The sequence below is a fragment of the Cydia pomonella genome, chromosome 6, assembly GCF_033807575.1.
Source record: "Cydia pomonella isolate Wapato2018A chromosome 6, ilCydPomo1, whole genome shotgun sequence".
In the NCBI taxonomy this organism is placed as follows: domain Eukaryota; kingdom Metazoa; phylum Arthropoda; class Insecta; order Lepidoptera; family Tortricidae; genus Cydia; species Cydia pomonella.
The window spans coordinates 22,411,893-22,431,813 of NC_084708.1; the positions used below are offsets into that span (position 1 = coordinate 22,411,893).

Sequence of the window (19,921 nt, forward strand, 5' to 3'; positions counted from 1 at the left end):
GTCACATACCCTCTGTAAGCAATATGCCCAGTTGGTGGGAATTTTCGGGCTGTAGCTAGCCGCTGTAATGGGTAACAGAAACACGTTCCGTATGTGCTTCGCTTTCCAGATGACTAGGGTGCTTTGCTTAATGCAGAGATTATCGTATCGCGAAATGAGAAATTTGCTCTATTAAGTTTAAAATATTGTTTCGAGACCAGGTCGCTTTACTAATATAAATAAAACACACATACGGATTTAATTTGAGCAAAAAATGGAACATTATCCTAATAAATAAGTATGTTTCCTTCAATAAACGGACAAAGAAAATGCCGAGAAAGTGCTCGAGAAAGTTCTCGCGAGAACATTCCCAAGAATATGCTCGGAAATTTCCCAAGAGTGAAGAGAAAGTTGCCTTTAGAGTAATTTGTTGCTTTCCAAATTGTTTTAAACATGTATAGTTTATAACATTAGAGTAGTCAGTAGCTCGTAGCGCAACGACGACGGGTCGTACGCCTAAGCGAGTGCGTCGCAAAAAGCAAAGGCGAGGGACCGCGCTGGAGCTCAGGCAGTACTGAGCGAGGCCATCGCCTCTTGGAACTCCAGCACGAGTAATAATTAATGCCCTTTTGAATTTTGCTGGATTTTTCGGGGGTCGGTGTGGGTGGTGCAACTAACACCTCTTGACCAGATGGACGCATGATTCTACGGGGCATACTTGGATCGCCATTTAGAGGCGACGGGGTCACGTGAGGGTCACGCGGGGTAGTTATTCTGGAAAGCAACAGCATGAATGATAAGCGTGTTCTCCCTGTCCTCTTTTTTTTTGACGCAGGGGTAAATGCATTTACGCATCTCACCCCGGGCTGGGGAAGCCCATTGGGGGGTGGTATGTGGGACTCACTCCTCCTGTTACTCCCTCTGTAAGCCAGAGGAAGGGGAGGGGAATACCCACTAACATCCCCTGCGGTGTCATCCTCTTTGCCGTTACGGGAGCGTCATGGGATCGCTTGCGGCATTCTATCTGCGACGCCCCTCGGCAGCCCGACCGACCTGTGTTGGACACCCGCGCCAATGAGGAAGAGTACCAGGACGCTTGGCTCTCCTCCCACACGTGCAGAGCCGTTCCGTGTGGGCCCCCAATCCACTGGCTCTACGAGGGGGAGGAACTAGCTGTTGGCTAGGGCATATTGCCTACCTAGGGAGGAGACCCTCCCTCTTCGCCTACGCCGGAGCGGTAGCGCATCTGCACTATCTGCGCGCAACCGCTCCGCTGCTTCCTTTTGGGAAATCACAGATTCGCAAAAGGCCTCAACTTCCTTCCATGCCCTCTTGCTGCGCAATATGGCTGACACGACGTCGTGCAGCGAGAGGTCCCCACTCGTGATTTCCCCTGCCACCACCATGTTTTGGCATACCACAACCCATCGCCTGCACGATTCAAGTGTGTGCTGGGCCGTGTCATGGCAGATTGTCGTTGGTTCTCTCTTAATTTCATGCAGGTAATGACCGAAGCAACCGTATCCGGTTGTTACCTGCGTCAATCTGTAGCTGGGCACCCCGTGTTCTCTATCGAGCCACTGGTTAAATGACGGGAGGAGAGCCCCTATACTGCGGACTTCGTAGAAGGAATCCTCCAGGTCACTCTTCCAGCGGTCCCTCAGTCTCTTGACAGCCTGTCGTTGCTCTCTCTTCGCCTCCTCTGGGTCGAGGCGTTCTCCACGCGCTCTGGGCTCTACTCTCATACGGTAATTTCCAGCTATCATTTTAGTTTCCAGCTCCCGGGGTGGAGTGCCTGTCAGGGCTCACGCCACCGCGAAATACACCGTATGGTATACCTTTATTATGCGCAAGGCCACCACCCTCAGCGGACTCCTTAGGAAAGGCTTGGCTTTAGCCAAGAGCCTGTCTGCCCAAATTCTTGCCCCGTACAAGGCCATGCTCCGAACAACACCCACGTACCTACAGGCGCCGACAAGGGGTTTTCGGCCCACCCACGTTTGGTAATAGCCGGCTAAGGGCTGAGGCAGCACCCACGATTCGGGGCGCTAACCTGTTCTAAATTCCACCTCCGGTCAAGAACAAGACCCAGGTACTTCATGTGTGAGTTGACCGGAACCCTCTCACCTGCAACAGCTATAGTTAAGTCCTCAGGTAGCGCCCTTCCAGGTCCCCCGAAGACAATTGCTTCAGTCTTCGGGAGGGGCACATTCAATCCTAGGCGTTCAATGCGACCCACTGACATCTCTGTCGCTTTAGAGTCCGGTCCTGTGCGGTCGCGTTCATGAGCTTCGCGCCGTGACATCACACGCGACGCGTCGGACAGGTCAAGTGTCTCCTTTTCTTACAGAATAAAATGTTAGGTATAAAAGTAAATAGTTTAACACAAACCTTTAATATGTAGAAAAGGACGTATTTAAGTTTCGTCTCGTCCCCTGGGTATGAATTTCTTTTTTATAAACAGTTTATTTCAGATCACTGATCCATAACGATTATTAGTATTAAACTTAAAACTATGCTAATTAGGTACTAAGAGTAAAATAAAAAAAAGAACTTATAACTAAACACTAAGATTTGTGGAGAGTAGGGGCGCAGGTTACCATACTCTATTTCGCTCTCCCAATTGCCACCTCCACCCAAAACTTTATAACATGGCGGTCGAGGTGCTCGGCCAACACCTTGAGTAGACTGTTGCTGCTGCCGCGCACCCGTGTCAGCATGGAGGCGATTCTTTTCCGCCTGATGGCAAAAAAGTCATCTACTCGCGCTTCAGCGAACATGCCGGACGCGCTGCAGTGCTTCGGCAGCCGCAACAGCATCCTCAAGATGTTATTATATTGAACGCGCAATGCGTTATAGGCTCGTTGTGTAAACTTCACCCACAGGCTGCACATGTAAAAAGTCTGACAGTAAGCTCTAAAGAGCGTCAATTTAACTGATGTATTACACCGTGCGAACCTGGGGGCAAGCATATTGCCTCTCACTGCCGTCGCTCTTTTCTCCCTTTCCAGATCCAGATCGTCATTCAATTCAGTTGTAAGTATATGCCCCAGATACTTAAAGCGATCTACAACTTTTAGGGGTTATACTTACGAGCTTTGAATATAACAAGCTAACTTTGGGCCGTGTTTTATTTTAGACCATCCTACCGCGTCAGCCGAAGCCCCAGCAATGCCATGTCGTCAGCGTAACTTATATTGTTAAAACACACATCACCTGTATGGCAACCGACATGTGCCCTGCTGAGTGCCTCGATCAACTCGTTTACGTAGACGTTGAAAAGGAGAAGGGCTGTTAGCCCTCCCTGTCTCGCTCCACATTGTAGTTTGTACTCATCAGACTCCTCTCCCGCCCATCTCACTCGGTTGACCTGGCTGTTGTACCAATGTTTAAGCAACGTGACATATTCAATGGAATCTCCCGTTTTTATAAGCTTGTACACAACCAGGTCAAACGCCTTTGACAAGTCCAAAAAGCACGCATAGATCGGCGTGTTCATGTCCTTGTAGTACCTGACAGCTTGCTTAAGACACAAAATCGCACTTTCGGTCGACAGCAGTCTTACATAATAGAGCTGTAAGATTCCGGTTCAAATAACCCTTTAGCGGCGCGGTTCCTTTGTTCCGACCGGCCGTACCAATAGTTCCTAGGGACGCAGAGGCCTCCATTCGCATCCACATCAGCTGTCCACGGCGCTTAAAGACGTTCCTGGCTAACCAACGGCCCTCGGTACGACCATCTAGCATGACAGGGGAGTACCAACATACCACGGAACCAGACAGGCTTATTTCTCTCCCTTACGAACCACTACCATGACCCACGCTTCGCAAAAGGTTTTTTAATTAAAATAAAATGATTTAATTGAAAGCATCTGGGTGTCATTTGATCACCCAGCCATAGTCCCTTCAACAGGCGAGAACTATTAATAGATACCTAATTTGTTTTTACTGTAAACTATACCTAAACCTTGGTACCTAGTCAAGATGCCAACCGTTCGCGATATGATAATCTCTGCATTATGCAGTGCACCCTAGTCATCTGGAAAACAAAGCACATACGGAACGCGTTTCTGTTACCCATTACAGCGGCTAGCTACAGCCCGAAAATTCCCACCAACTGGGCATATTGCTTACAAAGGGTATGTGACACACATTACTCTGCTCTCAGGACTTCTACATCCCTACTCACGGCTCTCGAATTTGCAGTGAGTAGAGTTCACTCTCACCTTCAGCAAAACCGAAAGACCTAGATCTATATGACTAGTAAAATAGCCGAAACAATACGAAGCATCACTCTAAATAGCGCTACATGTAACGCCCCTTACACTGATACAAGATTTTCATCTAATAATGTCAAGAACCAGTGGATGATTCAACCTTTACCGGTCGACGTGGTAAGACCTAGGATTTACCAAATTCATGTCGGTAAAAGCCCGAAGTGAACAATAATTATCTCACATTTCGGGCTTTTACCGATCGGCATCGGTAAAACCTAGGTCTTACCGGTATATCCTAGGTTTTACCGTACTTCGGGCTTTTACAGTAACATATATATATATTTCTGTGATCTCGGAAACGGCTCTAACGATTTCGCTGAAATTTGGTATATGGAGGTTTTTGGGGGTATACAATCTATCTAGATTAGTCTTATGTTGGGGAAAACGCGTGTTTTCGAGTTTTCATGCATTTTTCTTTCGATGCAGAATATGGTCGCTAATTTCGTGTGGCCGGCCACTGTCCGTCTGGTCTAGCGGGTTAAGACGCGGACTGCTAAACGAATGTTACGGGTTCGAATCTCGCCCGGTGACTAACTTTTTTTTTTATATGATCAAGTTTATATATTTTTTTTTTAATTTTTATTGTTTTAGACAAGTTTAATTTAGTAAAAAAATGTAGTTAAGATTATCACCTATACACCACCATATTACAATAAATAGTTATAACCGAGCAAAGCTCGGTCGCCCAGGTACTTATTATTTAACTGCTATCTTAAATGTAAACATAAATAAATCATGACATTATCTTGTACATATATCGTCGTTATCTAAATAACAGGAACAATAGCAGGAGGCGTTTAAGGGATAATATACAGCATAAATATTTACCATGTGTGTAGACGGTATAGCGAATACCCGTTCCCTTGCTCTTGGTAAGCGACGGGAACACATCTAGGCGTATATCAAAGCGACAGGAGAAAGAAGTCGGCTTTTGAGACGTCTCCGCAGACGGTAAACAAGGCCCTTTGCGATATAGACGCGGTGTGCTCCAGAACGACGGCTGGAATATATGCGACCGCTATTTTAGTAGACTTGACACGAGTGCTCCAAATCAGGGCTCGGAACCGGTTTATTTTCCCGAAATAGCCCAATATTTTTAATTTTTTTATACTCTTTACGTAGGACTCGATCATGTATTTAAGTAACAACTTCGCATTAACAGATAATCCCATTCAAAATGAAATAATAAACCAAAGAACGAAAAAGAACGTAATAACACCGGTATTTTTTGTATGAAGAAAAAACCGGTTCCGAGCCTTGCTCCAAATAGACTATTCGTCTATTTCTAATTATACGGGTGTTTATTTAGTCACCTGCGATAATTTACGGGCTGAATGTATAGGTCACAATGAGCAACTTTCACTATGGGACCAACCCCGAAATCGTGAAAAACATTTTACTCCCAAAGAAAATGTCAAGGTCAGAGAGCCAAAGTGTATGAAACAACCATTTTTATGAGATTTCGGGGTTGATCACATAGTAAAATTTGCTCAGCAGGACTAAATAAACATTAACAGTTTTGAATGATTCGCGGTTAGTTTCACTAGACTTAAATCGACCGGGATATAAACCGTGATTACCTTTTATATTATTTTTGAGCTCCTGATATTTCCCGGTGTATATTGGTATATATTGGTGTTACCCGTGAACAACATGCATGTAACTGCGTCGAAATATCGGAAGCTCAAAACCAATATAAAAGGTAATCACGGTTTATGTCCCGGTCGATTTAAGTCTAGTAAATAAACATTAATTAACTGCAAGTAGCAACAAAATTCCATCAAGTGGACACGCAATCGAAATGTGTATCCGGAACATATTGTAAATAAACTACTCTGATACAAGTTTAACAGCACATTATCATTACCAATATAATCAATCTATCAGCCGAATAGGAATAGCTTCATCACTGGAACATTTCACCAGGCTGTTCCAGCATTTTCTGTCTCTCTTAAGTAAATAAAATTTTCTTAGAACTCTTGGTAGGCGAGTATAAGTTTAACGTAATTTATCTCGAGTCCTTTGATCAATGGTACTTATGCTATTCAGTGTAATATGATACAACTTTCAAAAATAGGAAATTCGCAACGAATGGCAATCAATTAAAACACGATTGAAGGGAGTGTTTTAATTCTCACATGTATTGTACCACGCTTTACAGTACATATTGTCATGATTTTTTTAAAAATTGCACCAAATAGTGTAAGCAAATATGAATTTTACTTGGCAACATTCTTAAAATACCCAAGTTTAATATCAGGGTGATGGGTAATGTTTAATGACTTACCTGGCAATACTTGAGTTACCTAAGTTTAATATCAGGGTAATGAGTAATGTTTAATGACTTACCTGGCAATACTTGAGTTACCTAAGTTTAATTTCAGGGTGATGAGTAATGTTTAATGACTTACCTGGCAATACTTGAGTTACCTAAGTTTAATATCAGGGTGATGGGTGATGTTTAATGACTTTACCTGGCAATACTTGAGTTACCTAAGTTTAATTTCAGGGTGATGGATAATGTTTAATGACTTACCTGGGCAAGTGGCAGGGGTAAGCGGAGGTAAAGAGAGTGGAGAACAGACACGTTCAAATTTTCGACATAGTTACGTTATATGCTAATTATCGTACTAGTGCGGTAAAGTATCACCATATGTACTGTAATAGTACATTGTACAACGAGGGGGGTAAGTGATATATTGTAACTCCCTAGGGAGTTATACCTTTTTTTCACAATCCATAACTCGCGCGGGAACACTATTGACCTTTGTCCTTCAGTACACCTGCATGAAATAAGATATTTTTTGAGCAAGTGTGTTGAAAAAAACATAAAAGTGTCTGTTTAAACATTAAACAATTTCGTCTCTGTAATTTTTATACTTCGTGCGGAAGAAAAGTTGTTTGCGTTTAAAAACGCGTTATGACGACGAGGAAGCTTGGAATGAATAAATAAAATTACATCTGAGACTCACGAACACGTAAACAACTCCTGAAATTCTATTAAAAACATAACATTTTCTCTCTGCCACTTATTCTAGTGAGCTAACATATATGTATAACTAAATATAATATATGACCTTAATAATATATAGATATGTACATATTTGGCGGTTCAGTAAATTGTTACGCATGGTCTTCAGAAATTTGAATTAAGTAAATCACAGAATATATTGTTTCCTTGATTTTTTCCTTTATTAGGCATTTTTGAAGGTTTAACACGGGTCGAGTAAGGGTTGTTTTTAAATTGGGGTTAAAAAATGGCTTATACAAAGCAAGTCGGTCATATAATTTGTATGTAGTTTTTGCCAAATGTATTGGCGTATACACCTAAGTAGTAAAATAGCGATAGTTTTTTTGCTCTAAATACTCATCTTCGTTAATAGATAGTGCAAAGTTTGCTCTGATCCGGAGCAAACAACCTTTCAACGGCCGGTTATTGCCGGATTCAGATCCGGGTCAAACCGGAATAATCCGGATTGCAGGCTTAATAAGGATTTACACGGAAGCGGGCGAATACTAACCAAGATGGGTTGACTAGCCCAGTGCTTAATATTTTGATCTACTTATATAAAATATTTTATAAAAAAGTGTAATGTAAATAATGTAAGTAGGTACAGCATCCTGCAAAACTGTATGTTCATATTATGAATGGGATGCACTTTTGCACCTTATACAACATTAGAACACTGTGTTGGCTAAAATAAAATTGTTTGAATAGTGCTGTCAGTCATGTCATCATTTAATTGACATATAAGGGCCGATTAGGACGGACTGCAATTTGTATGGAAACTGCACGCCGACTGCACACAGTGTGCAGTTCCCATACAAGTTGCAGTTTTTTTTTTATTTAGACGTATTTATGTAGAGGGTATAATTGAAAAGTTCGCTCTAATCCGAAGCAAACAACCTTTCAGCGGCCGGTTATTGCCGGATTCACATCCGGGTCAAACCGGAATAATCCGGAATAATTATAATTTAAAATCCTGAATTGTAAACCCTAGTCATGTACCTACTTGACCATATATTAGACCAAAATATACAAATAAACATGATTTAAATTGAATAAATGTATGTATGTATGTATGTATGTATATATATACTTTATTGTACATAGAAATAAAAACACGAAAAACACAGTTACAGAGTAAATTAAATACAACAAAGGCGAACTTATCCCTGTATGGGATCTCTTCCAGATAACCTTTGAGGAAATGAGATAAATGATAAATGATATGATATAATATGATTAAAAGGTATGGAGCTCCTAAGTTGGGGAACAAATACAATTATTTTATTAAATATTTTTTATTGTTTTTTTTATGCCTATATACTCATCATCATCATCCTCTAGGCGTTTCTCCCGTACTGTGACGGGGTCCGCTTTCCTACTTTTCTCCTTCTACTTCGCTCTATCCTGGACGTCGTTTTCCGCTAACCCAAAGGCGTTTAAATCTTTGGCGATGACATTGCGCCAACGCTGCCTTGATTTGCCCCTCCTGTTTGGGCCTGGTAAGGCAAAGCTAAGGGCTTTGTTGATACGTATTCTGGCGGCCTTCTTATATAACATGCCCAAATCACCTCAGCCGACTTTCTTGGAGCTTATCAGCGTCGTCTCTCACTCCGAGGCTACCACGGATGTGTTCGTTTCGAACCCTATCAATCCTGGAGACGCCTGACGTCCACCTCAGCATCTTCATTTCTGCCACATGGATGGCTTGGACATGTCGGTGGGTCACTGGCCATATTCGCTGCCATAAGTAAGGACCGGCCTTATGATGGTCTTGTACACGAGACCTTTCATTTTTATAGACATTTTACTGTCGCAGGTCACACCAGTCACCTCTCTCCACTTTAACCAGGCGGTCACAATCCTCTGACGAATGTTGGTCTCCAGTGATCCGGAATCGTGCACAATATTTGTATTGGTTGCATTTCTGTACTTCCTGTCCGTCAACCAATATTGGCTCGGAGTCTGAATCGGAGACATTGCACTCCATAAACTGCGTTTTTTGAACACTCAACATAAGACCGCCTCTCTGCAACTGATGCTTCCACGACAGTAATAACTTGTGTAGCTCTTCTCGGCTGTCGGTACATACTGCCACGTCATCCGCATATATAAATGTCCACCGTGCCTCGTTCTGAGCACCCTCCGTGAGAGTACCTAGCACCTAGCTAAACAGGTACGGGCTTAAAACCGACCACTGATGAACTCCTTCGGTGACTGGTATTGAGCGGGTTATATACTCCCACGGTGGTCCTGATCACTGACCTGGCTTCCCGGTACATGTCGGCTATTACAGTGACGTTTGCCTCGGGGATGTTCTTAGTCCGAAGACACCACCATATTGTTTCACGAGGCACGCGGTCAAATGCCTTTTCCATATCCATAAAGGCCATATACAGCGGTTTTTTCTTAGCCCGGTATTCTTCAGCGATGGTATTGAGAGCAAACATTGGGTCAATGGTCGACATGCCTATATACTCATACTCGTAAATTATAAACTGAAACAAATGGTTAAAGACACCGGTTCAATTCCGGCCTCGGCACTTTTTCTTTAGGTACCTATACGACATTTACGAGTATTTCAGCTTATAAAGTATAAGATCAACATTAAAGTATGACGTTTATCATATAACGCGGTAACCTTATGAAACACATGCTCGCAACTGTCAGTTTACGTTTTCTATTTCTGTAGTGTAAATATGCCTCTACTCAGTAATTAACTCTTCTAGAATCTCCGCGTAGACTAAATATTTGTGTTGCTTCACTTTGGTCGTGGACAATCACTTTGATGGCTTCGCTTTGTTGATCAATCACGCCATGACACTTTATACGGTTATCCGATATGGACTTAGCATCCGTACAAATAAAGTAATGATGAAACCAAACCTATATAAAGTTTTATTGAAAGAGCGGCAAATATGTTTATAGATTTTCCTTTTAGTTCGGGATGGCCCAAAAATACGTTGGCAATTTACGACATAAAGTGCGGGAAGAAGGAAATTGACACGAGTGGTGATAAAATAAATTAAACTTTTAAATCGACACGATTTGCGAATTACCTATATACTTGCACGTGTATTGTACAACGTTTTACTGTTCATATGGCCCTTTAATTTTTTTGACATAGGCAGGGAAAATGCTTTATTCTCACACTAGTGCGGGAAAGTAGCACCATGTACTGTAAAAGTTTATTTTTCCTGAGGTGGTTCTTAGCTATGTTTCATTGAAATCGATCCAGCAGTTTGAAGAGTATCAGCTCTATTCTAAAATGATGTAAGGCATTTTTGTCATAAAATTAATTTTATTGGCATATAGCGTAGGGGGTTTGTATTTTTTTTAAATTAATAGTAATTATCTGTACAAACGGAAACCAATCGCAAAAACTTGCAACTATTTTTAGACATCCGATTAAAAGTAAACATGCCCATTAATAGAGGACCCGTCTCAGGTTTGACGTCATGACATAAAAGTCACTTGAAAGGAAGCAGGGCCACTTCCACAACTCGAGGAGCCGACCCTAAATTACAATGGCTGTTCTGTCAAGTGCCGGCCTTTTGGACGTAATAAAAGTGTACACGAAATCTATTTTAGTCCAGTCTTTTTGGGGTTCATCTTACGTTTTTACTACGTATTGTACTTAATATGTTTTAAGGTCAATTTCCATTCAAAAGTTTTTACAGCTTTGCTTCAGCAAGCAGCTTTTTAAGTACTAATAAGGATGGTGGACATTTTATTCGCGCTTCACGGCAATGGGGGATGTAGGCACAATCAAGGACTTTGATTTATGCACGACTTCGTATCTTCTCAGTGACAAGGAAGAGCTTAAGGAGATTCTTAGCGATTTTCAAAAGTACAAGTTCAAATTTCAAAGTATAAAGTGGCACATAAAACAAATTCTTACACTGCAAATACGCCAAAAAATATTGTATTTTTTTTTTCAACCGAAATCAATTCATCTAAGCTTTTTTAAGTACATACATAGGTAGGTAGGTAATTAATTGAACCATACGGAACTATCGAACTATTTGCACTATCCACGTTTAAATGTCAAACCTGCCCACCCGAATTCAGACACGACACGACACTACAAATTATACAAAAAAAAAAACAAAAACAAAAACCCGACTGCACACTAAAAAGAGGAAAACAAGCCCCACAAGAATATTGTGGGGCTTATGGTAAGTATCGCAGGCGGGGACCAACAGAGGGTTACTTATAGTCATTTTGGTTGATGGTTATTAAGTTCGCTATTTAGCAGAATGTTACTTAGGTAGGTATTTTCGTTGGTGGCGGTCAAGTTGGTCCCTGCCTGCGATACTTACCATATGCCCTACAATATTCTTGTGGGGCTTGTTTTCCTCTTTTTAGTGTGCAGTCGGGTTTTTTTTTTTTTTTCTAATAATTAATTTTTTTATTCGAAACTTTTTAGTTGTTTTTATTTAACGAAAATTTAAGTACCATTGGAAGTTCTACGACGCCGACCAGATTCATGGTGGTTCCTTGCAGTTTATATCTGACGATCCTAACTAAAACGAGGGAGGGGGGACCTAAACAACATCCTATGACACTCCCGTGATCAAGACGAATCTAACGATACCTCATACAATAAAATCCATCATGCCGTTTAGGCTACAGGAGGCTACAAAGAAACAGACATACATACATACACTCGAAAAACATTACCCTCCTCCCTTTGGCAGTCGGGTAAAAAAGAATCGAGATTGCCTAAACAAGTTTGGGCTTTCTTTTTTTCTAGTTATTTTCCCCAATGTTTATTTGAAGGTTTCATGCTCCCTGGGAAGGGATGCTCTAGATAAACATGAAGGAAACTATACTTGCGGAAACGGTATTGAAAAATGAGGTTCCTTTTGTGAGATATTAGCGACCCGTGACGGCCGTGACATGCTTCTCGGGCATCACGATATACATGAAACATGGACGTCAATTATATGCTGAAATCTATATATAGTGCTTTGCACTTTTATTTATAATACTAATGTGTATTTAAAAGTTTAGTACCTGGGCGACCGAGCTTCGCTCGGTTATAACTATTTATTGTAATATGGTGGTGTATAGGTGATAATCTTAACTACATTTTGTTACTCAATTAAACTTGTCTAAAACAATAAAAATTAAAAAATTATATATAAACTTGAACATATAAAAAAAAAAGTTAATCACCGGGCGAAATTCGAAATTCGAACCCGTAACACTCGTTTAGCAGTCCGCGTCTTAAGCCGCTGGACCAGACGGACAACACGAAATTAGCTACCATATTCTGCGTCGAAAGAAAAACGCATGAAAACTCGAAAACACGCGTTTTCCCAAACATAAGACTAATCTAGATAGATTGTATAACCCCAAAAACCACCATATACCAAATTTCAGCGAAATCGTTAGAGCCGTTTCCGAGATCACAGAAATATATATATACAAGAATTGCTCGTTTAAAGGTTTAAGATATTGTATTGTATGATATTGGCACCGACTTTGAAACCTAAGTATTTACTCGGATGGTTACAATTTTTTTTATTAGGTATATATTAATTACTTTTTGGCAGAGATTTGCTTTACGACGCGATAGGGACTGGACAAGTATAGCGATGGTGCCCATAAAATTAATATTATGTGCTTTTCAGTGGGTTGATTTTTTGAGGGCGGTTATTTTTTATTAAGAAATTGAATTACGTTATTTTGATTTTATTTTCTTTTTTTTAACAAACATTAATTGTACAGGCAAATGGAACCGATTTAAGCCTTTAAATTTTCCATGTAGATAAGCTCACACTTCAATTATGTAGTTGTGATTTTTCGTTTTTCGCGGGTTTCGGAAAGCAAGCAAACGCCGCATTTTTAGATTGCATTGTTTATCGATACGTCACTTTAAGCTGCAGATATCTGATATATAATAATAATATACAAATGAACCCTTCTGCATAAAAACTTATTTACTCTAGGCGTACAGCCACGTCTGAAAATATCGATACGAATATGCCAAAAGTATGTATACACTACCTTAATATATGGGCAAGAAAGTCGTGTATACATATTTTTGGCACTTTGGTCGTATCGATTTTTTCAGACGTGACCGCACAACGTTCGAATCAACGTGCTACGTTCGAATTGCTACGCGTCAGTAGCAGCGAAAGCTTCTCTACCAGTAGGTATGTTTTTATTCAATTTAAATTTGTTTTTGCACTGCAAATTGACCCCAAGGTCGTGAAACGACCGGATACTATTGTTACGTTCATAGCAATGCGTTTTATTACACCAATTTGTGAATTACATTATGTAACAAAATAACATTGTCCGTATCACGAAACGTTACTAAAAATAACGTGACTAATGTCATGATTGTATGTCGGAGGGCAATATCGGGTACAATTTTTTAAAGGCCTAATTGCGCCCGTACTCTGTCACCTATCTTCCTTGATGGAACAGCCTACACGGGAAACACTTTCATTTTGGCACTTGCATTATGATTGCGAGGTGACTCAGGTAGCAGTATTGTCAAACGCTCGAAAAAAAAAAATGCTGTTCTAACAGTAATACAGAATAAGGAATACTATCTTTGCTTTTTTTCTTTGGAATATGACTGAAATTGGAATAAAGCAAAATTGTTACTTACAATGTGTATAAAAATAAGAGGCTATAAAGATGAACTAAGAATAAATGCGAATACGATTTTTAGATATTTCCATTTATTCCATGAAATTTTGAAATATTTAAGAATGAATAACTAAATAAGAATTTTATCTTCGTTTGGTCACCACTTGCTACAAAATCTACGTAATCACCTAAATTCTACCTTCCATTGCCTGCGTTGGCTAGGGAATGTGCACAGGATGGAACCCTCTCGACTTCCTCGTCGTGTTCTTCTTGGTGCGGTTGCGAATGCAAAACCTAACGTTGGAATAGGAGGCCATTACTTCGCTTTAAAGATTGCGCAATCAGGGAAATGATTGCCTTCCATATCGACCATCGAGACTAGGAGAGGCTCGCAGAACAGCGGACGGAGAAGCGCAAACGCATTGTGGAGGGTTTGCTAGTTTTGTGATGAGACCTGGCCGCGTAGCCAACGTTACAATCGTTAACGCTCCGTAGCGTATCGTAGTCATCTCTCTCTATCAGTCTTCCATATTAGTGCTACTGTGACAGTTGCGTTTTGTTCGCCACGGAACGTGTACGATAGGCACGTTGGCTACGCGGGCTGGCTCGCTGCACCCGCTGACAAGAGGCAAAAACGACGACAAGGCGTCTCAGTACCGTTTTCCGCAAATTGTCCTTGTCAGGCCTGTGGTAGACCATGTCGGTCTCGCATCGATCTATTCAGCCACTAAAAACGGTGTCCGGCGTTACACCATAAATCGTCGACAATAGACGCAATGATGATGATGATGTCTATGGATATTTTGCACAGCGAGCAATTGAATTCACTCGTAAAATTGCCCAGCACTTTTGCAACTCAGTCAGCATCAGCAGAAATGAAACAACGCACCACAAGTATCTGCCACCCTCGAATACTTTACAAAATAGAAATACATCACGACAGTTCATGTGCGATACGTAGTTAATTGTTTATACAGAGATACATCTCTTTTATTATCTACCAGAGAATGTACCACATACGTATCTACATACGTATGGCGCATGGTTTGATCTGCTATACTTTGGTCTGTCAATTTAAGATACGTCAAAAATTTTGCTAAAGATACGATGTGACTCGGATGTATCGGTGTCAAAACTGACGTTTTTGTTTAAAAAAAATCTAATCGGGCCGAGTGTGGAAGGCTTTTAGAACCCAGAATGCCCAGATACAAATACAACACGTACGTCGTCTGCATGACAATGGAGTTTGGTACATGAAGGTCATTAGCTTAAACTAACTGTTATCAGGCGTGGTCCCCGTTATACAACATTGAAATGTCTGGACTGTCTCGTACTTATTACTTATATATTACATATTGCTTTTGTTTATTAGGTACGAACAAGATATATCTTATTTAGTTGCAATTTTCGTCAATAAAAATAATTAAATCACTCTTGCCCTTGCGACAGCTTTCATTGTATCTTTTTCTATCTAATATTGTTTAATGTTCGTCGAATATATTTACTGACTGAGTCAACCGTCCAGTGGTGCTCTCATTAGAGTGATTCTGTTTTCTAATAAACCAATTCATTTATGTACATATAATTCAGCATATTGATGTTGTTATCCTACTTATTGCCCAATTTTTGATCTAAGGATGTAATAGTTTTATATAACTTAAATACTTACTTTTGACTGAATCACCTAACGGAATAATGTAGCCACCATTTGCCGTTTAGGTGATACTGCAAAAAATAATTGTTTTTGAATTTAGAACGTTAGCACGCAACGGGCGTCCACAACTCCATATTGATGGTTCGATATGCATACGACACGACATTTTGCGGCGATGCATATTCATTGCTGGCGCATATCCTGTGTGGAAATTTTAACTTTGTGAGCATGGAAATTTCCACTTGTATGTAGTGGAAAAAGTATTTAGGTGCCATTTAGTGTTTACTTTTCAATGAATATTTCACAGCCTAAATACTGAACAATCAAATTAGTTTGCACTTTAACACATTGAGTACCGGGGGGGTCCGCTCGGCGAATTCTCTGTTCGTAGGCGCTCTACAAAGCGGGAAAACGCTGGGATCGACTACGAGCGTAGCGCTATGAAAACGTTGGTAGCGAAAGTGTTAAGTGACTTGACAATTAAAATCCGTGTCACTGAGACGCAGATCAAAAGTCCATTAGTAAATATTCAATACGTGGCGATTTTTCGCCATTCCATAAGCCGTGTCCATGACTACGCTTTCTATGGAGAAGTCGGGCATGTAAACGACTTTCCTAATCAATATACCTACTTTTTTAACTGACTTCTAAATAAAACAGGGGTTTTCAAATCGAATGTGTTATCTTGTTAGTAATACAAGTACAGTTATCGCAATTTTCTAGCACTACACATTATAAAACAAAGTCCCCCGCCGCGTCTGTATGGTCGCAATAAACTCAAAATCTTCTGAACGGATTTTTATACGGTTTTTACCTATCAATAGAGTATTTCTTGAGGAAGGTTTGGGTATATAATTTGTTAAGGTTTTGTGTAACCCGTGCGAAGCCGGGTCGGGTCCCTAGTTTGATACATGACTAACCATACTTTTTTCTGATAAATCGAATTAAAAGTGTGTAACTACTTTTTTTCGAAGGGGTAAACTTCCATGTCGCACGTGCTCGGTATCCGGTTTTTTTTTATTACGGAAACGTAACCATTTGACCACAATCTATGACCTCCCTTTTCCCAAGTTTCAGGCATTGCCCTTGCTGATTTGATTTTGAAGTACATTACAGTGATAGTATACAAAAGTTAGGGAATAAAATAGTAGTATATAGTAGGGGTTGAAATGAAATGATAAACCAAAATGAAATTCAGGCAACTATTAGCCCATAGATAATTATCTTAAAACCTACATATTATGAAATATATCTTGAAAACAAAAAACAACGCATAATAGCTGTGATGAATTTCAAAAATATTTGCAAGTTTTCTTATCACATGTTGCATACTTCAGTTTGATCTAAAATGCCAGTTAGCTAAAATCATGTTTCATATTAAGATATTGAAATTAATAATTGGAAACTATTATTTAATGAATTATACATATAACAATGTGGCCTTGCGCAAACACTTGATCAAACATAGTTCGTTGTACACGGCATATTTTATTTTAGTTTTCCACCTGTTGACCGACTTAGGTGTAAGTGCCTTTAGACTACTGGTTCTTATGACGAAATTCGAGGACTCGTTCGAAATTGCCTTTTCATACAAACGTAGTCCTCATTTTCCTCTCTGGATATTAACATAATTGAAAATATTTTGACACAATTTATTGTATATCAACCACAGCTATGCCCCAGCTATACTTATGATTTGTTTCGAATTTTTAATAATTATAAAAGTTAGGAGCATTTAAATATTTGTATGGAAACTGCTTTTCGCTCCCAATTTTTTATTTTAACTTAGTGTTATTTATGTACTCAATAGTCATGTTGTATCGCTTGTATAAGTTTGTCTACTATGTGTAATTTATTTCGGTTTATTTTACGTTTATTTCCTTTTGTCTGTTACCTTCCGTGATTATACCTACCTCACTTGATGGTCTCATCGGAGGATCAGCGCTGGAAGTCGCCAGCAAGTAAAGCAGCAGTAAGAAAGAGCGCGCCAAGCGGGACGTTTTGGAAACTCAAAATCCTATACAAAATTAGACTTACCGCAAACGCGTTCGTCACGTTATGATGTCCATTAAATTTACACTAGGGGTACAGATACAGATAACTTGTGTTTGACTACGAGTAAAAAAAGCTAAAGAGAAGAGTTATGTAAAAGAAAACTCTGTGACAATAATTTCATTACCTTGCTGTACCGTGTGTAAGATACTATATTTAACTCTGAGGGTGAAAAATTGGGTCATTTCTGGGTCAATTTGTACACAGTGCTCATGTTTAAGCAGTACGTTGCTTGTGAAGTCATTGGATGTATTCGATGTTGAAATTCTAATATTTTCCTGAAAAATGTACTAAAACTCTTAGAAGGCATTATTTTGTGTAAAATATTCAATCAGGTTCAGACGTCATACCTAAAGAGTCCTTAAACCCTGAATACAAAAATTAAAAAAAAAAACAATCAAGTTATTTATTCTGTATGTAGGCTTCAAGGGCTCTTTCACATAAATCAAATACAATATGTAAAGTGACAACAAATAGTGACATACTCGTAAATATTGAACAGCATTTATAAATACGTAAGCCAATACCTGGGTAATAATCATTATAATAATCTTACTTTACTTACTTAATTACTATAATATAACCGAATTAATAAGAAATAATTTTGGAGATGTAAAAAGATTTCCAATATCAGAGAGAAAACGAATAGGTACTAATAAGATTTGAAGGTGTAAAGGCTCTCCAAGCGTCAAAATTTTCGGTACATAACATTTTGTAGAAGATTCTTCAATGCAGGTTAAAGATATTTATGAAAAGAAAACTCGGCACACCGCTAGTACCTTGAACCATCCCAGGCTTGAAGCCTTTCATAACAGCCGTTGAATTGTTAGTACTTTTTGTTGTAAATGTCATATTTCACAGCAGGAATCCCAACAACTTTGACTTTAGGGTTCATAATTAGTTATCCGCTTTATCGCTTCTGTTATGGCTCTCGGGAATTTTGAGTTAAGTTCGGGTAAGCCTAAGGCCGGTGCCTAAACCGTTCGTCATTGTCATCGTAGTTCGTAGGCCGCGGACATGACGTAAGCGCCGCGAAGCGCGGCGAGCGGGGCGGCGGGTGGCGCGGCAAGCGGCGCGGCGGGCGGAGCGACGAGGCGCGCCGTGCGGCAAATCCACGCCCTGAAATTTGCTTGTTTGACAATTATCCATGGAATGACAGCTGCCTCTGCTATATTTAACATCAACGATCTGTCAGAACAGTTTCGGAAACATTTCATATTTTTGTGACTGTTAATTTTTCCGGAAATTTCTGAGAACATTTCAAACTTTTAGGGAATTTTCCGTAACATGCACATCATGCATCAGTTGTTTGCTGCGTTTGGCATTGTTGCTAATTTGGTGACAAGCGCTCAGTCCTGTAACATTTACAGGACATCCCTTCGTGTCGTGTGGCAAACTCCCGCGGCGTGAATGTCAATTCGAAATTTAATTAGTTGACAGGATAATTACAACAAAATCAAATGTATAGGGAGGGATATTTACAGAAATTCTTTATATAAATAATGATTGCTAATCATAAATAAGACCGTGGCTCGTAACTTGAGCCTTTCCTAACGAGCCCTTGAAACCGACGAATTGTTAATGCCTTCTGTTATTACTATCATATTTTACCGACGAAATTTCAAACCGGCCATTTCGCTTCCATTCTGGTTAACTTTTTACGGAGTTGTACCGTGGCTAGGAATTTATATTGGACTCGAGGTTACCCTGCATAAAAGAACGCAAATTGAAGCGAGTTCCGAGGAATATAGCTTTTAGTATAAATACGGCTGAGATATGATGAAAACCCCTTTTTATTGCTCGTAGGTTTATTGAACTTTTTTCACAGTCATTTTGAGGGCGAAATATAGATTGATATTCTACCGTTCATATGTGTGTGATATACATGTAATCATAAACTATTAAAATATATGCCTATGTTAGGTCCAAACAAATTCATTTTCGCATCTGAACTTTTACACTAGGAAATGAATTAACGAAGGCGAGGAATTTGTTTTGGAAAACATATAAATTACAGCTTATTTCAGAGCTTTATCTAACGTTGAGCATAAAATAAGTACAAGCTTAGTGCAAATTTGATTTGAACATCACTTTTGTAATTAAAATATGATCTAAGGTTTTCGGTAAAAGAAAACTTCGCAAGAAAATCTGCATACACGTACATAGAAAACCGAATGTGTGTGCTACAGGATCGGTATGGGGATTAAGACTAATCCCTCTCGTCCAAACGAGAAGTGGTGTGCTAATGGGACAGACGGACTGATGGTAATTTACTTAATGATAACATTGTCTGGCTTGAAATAACAGTAATTACCTATGTACCAAACAGCTGTTTATATCTGAC

At 39.8% G+C, this 19,921-nt stretch overlaps 1 protein-coding gene across 5 annotated transcripts in view; it reads left to right on the forward strand.

Annotated features, from left to right (window-relative positions):
- Window positions 1-19,921, forward strand: part of LOC133519304 (uncharacterized) — a 171,363-nt gene that overhangs the window by 97,950 nt on the left and 53,492 nt on the right. The window lies entirely within an intron of this gene.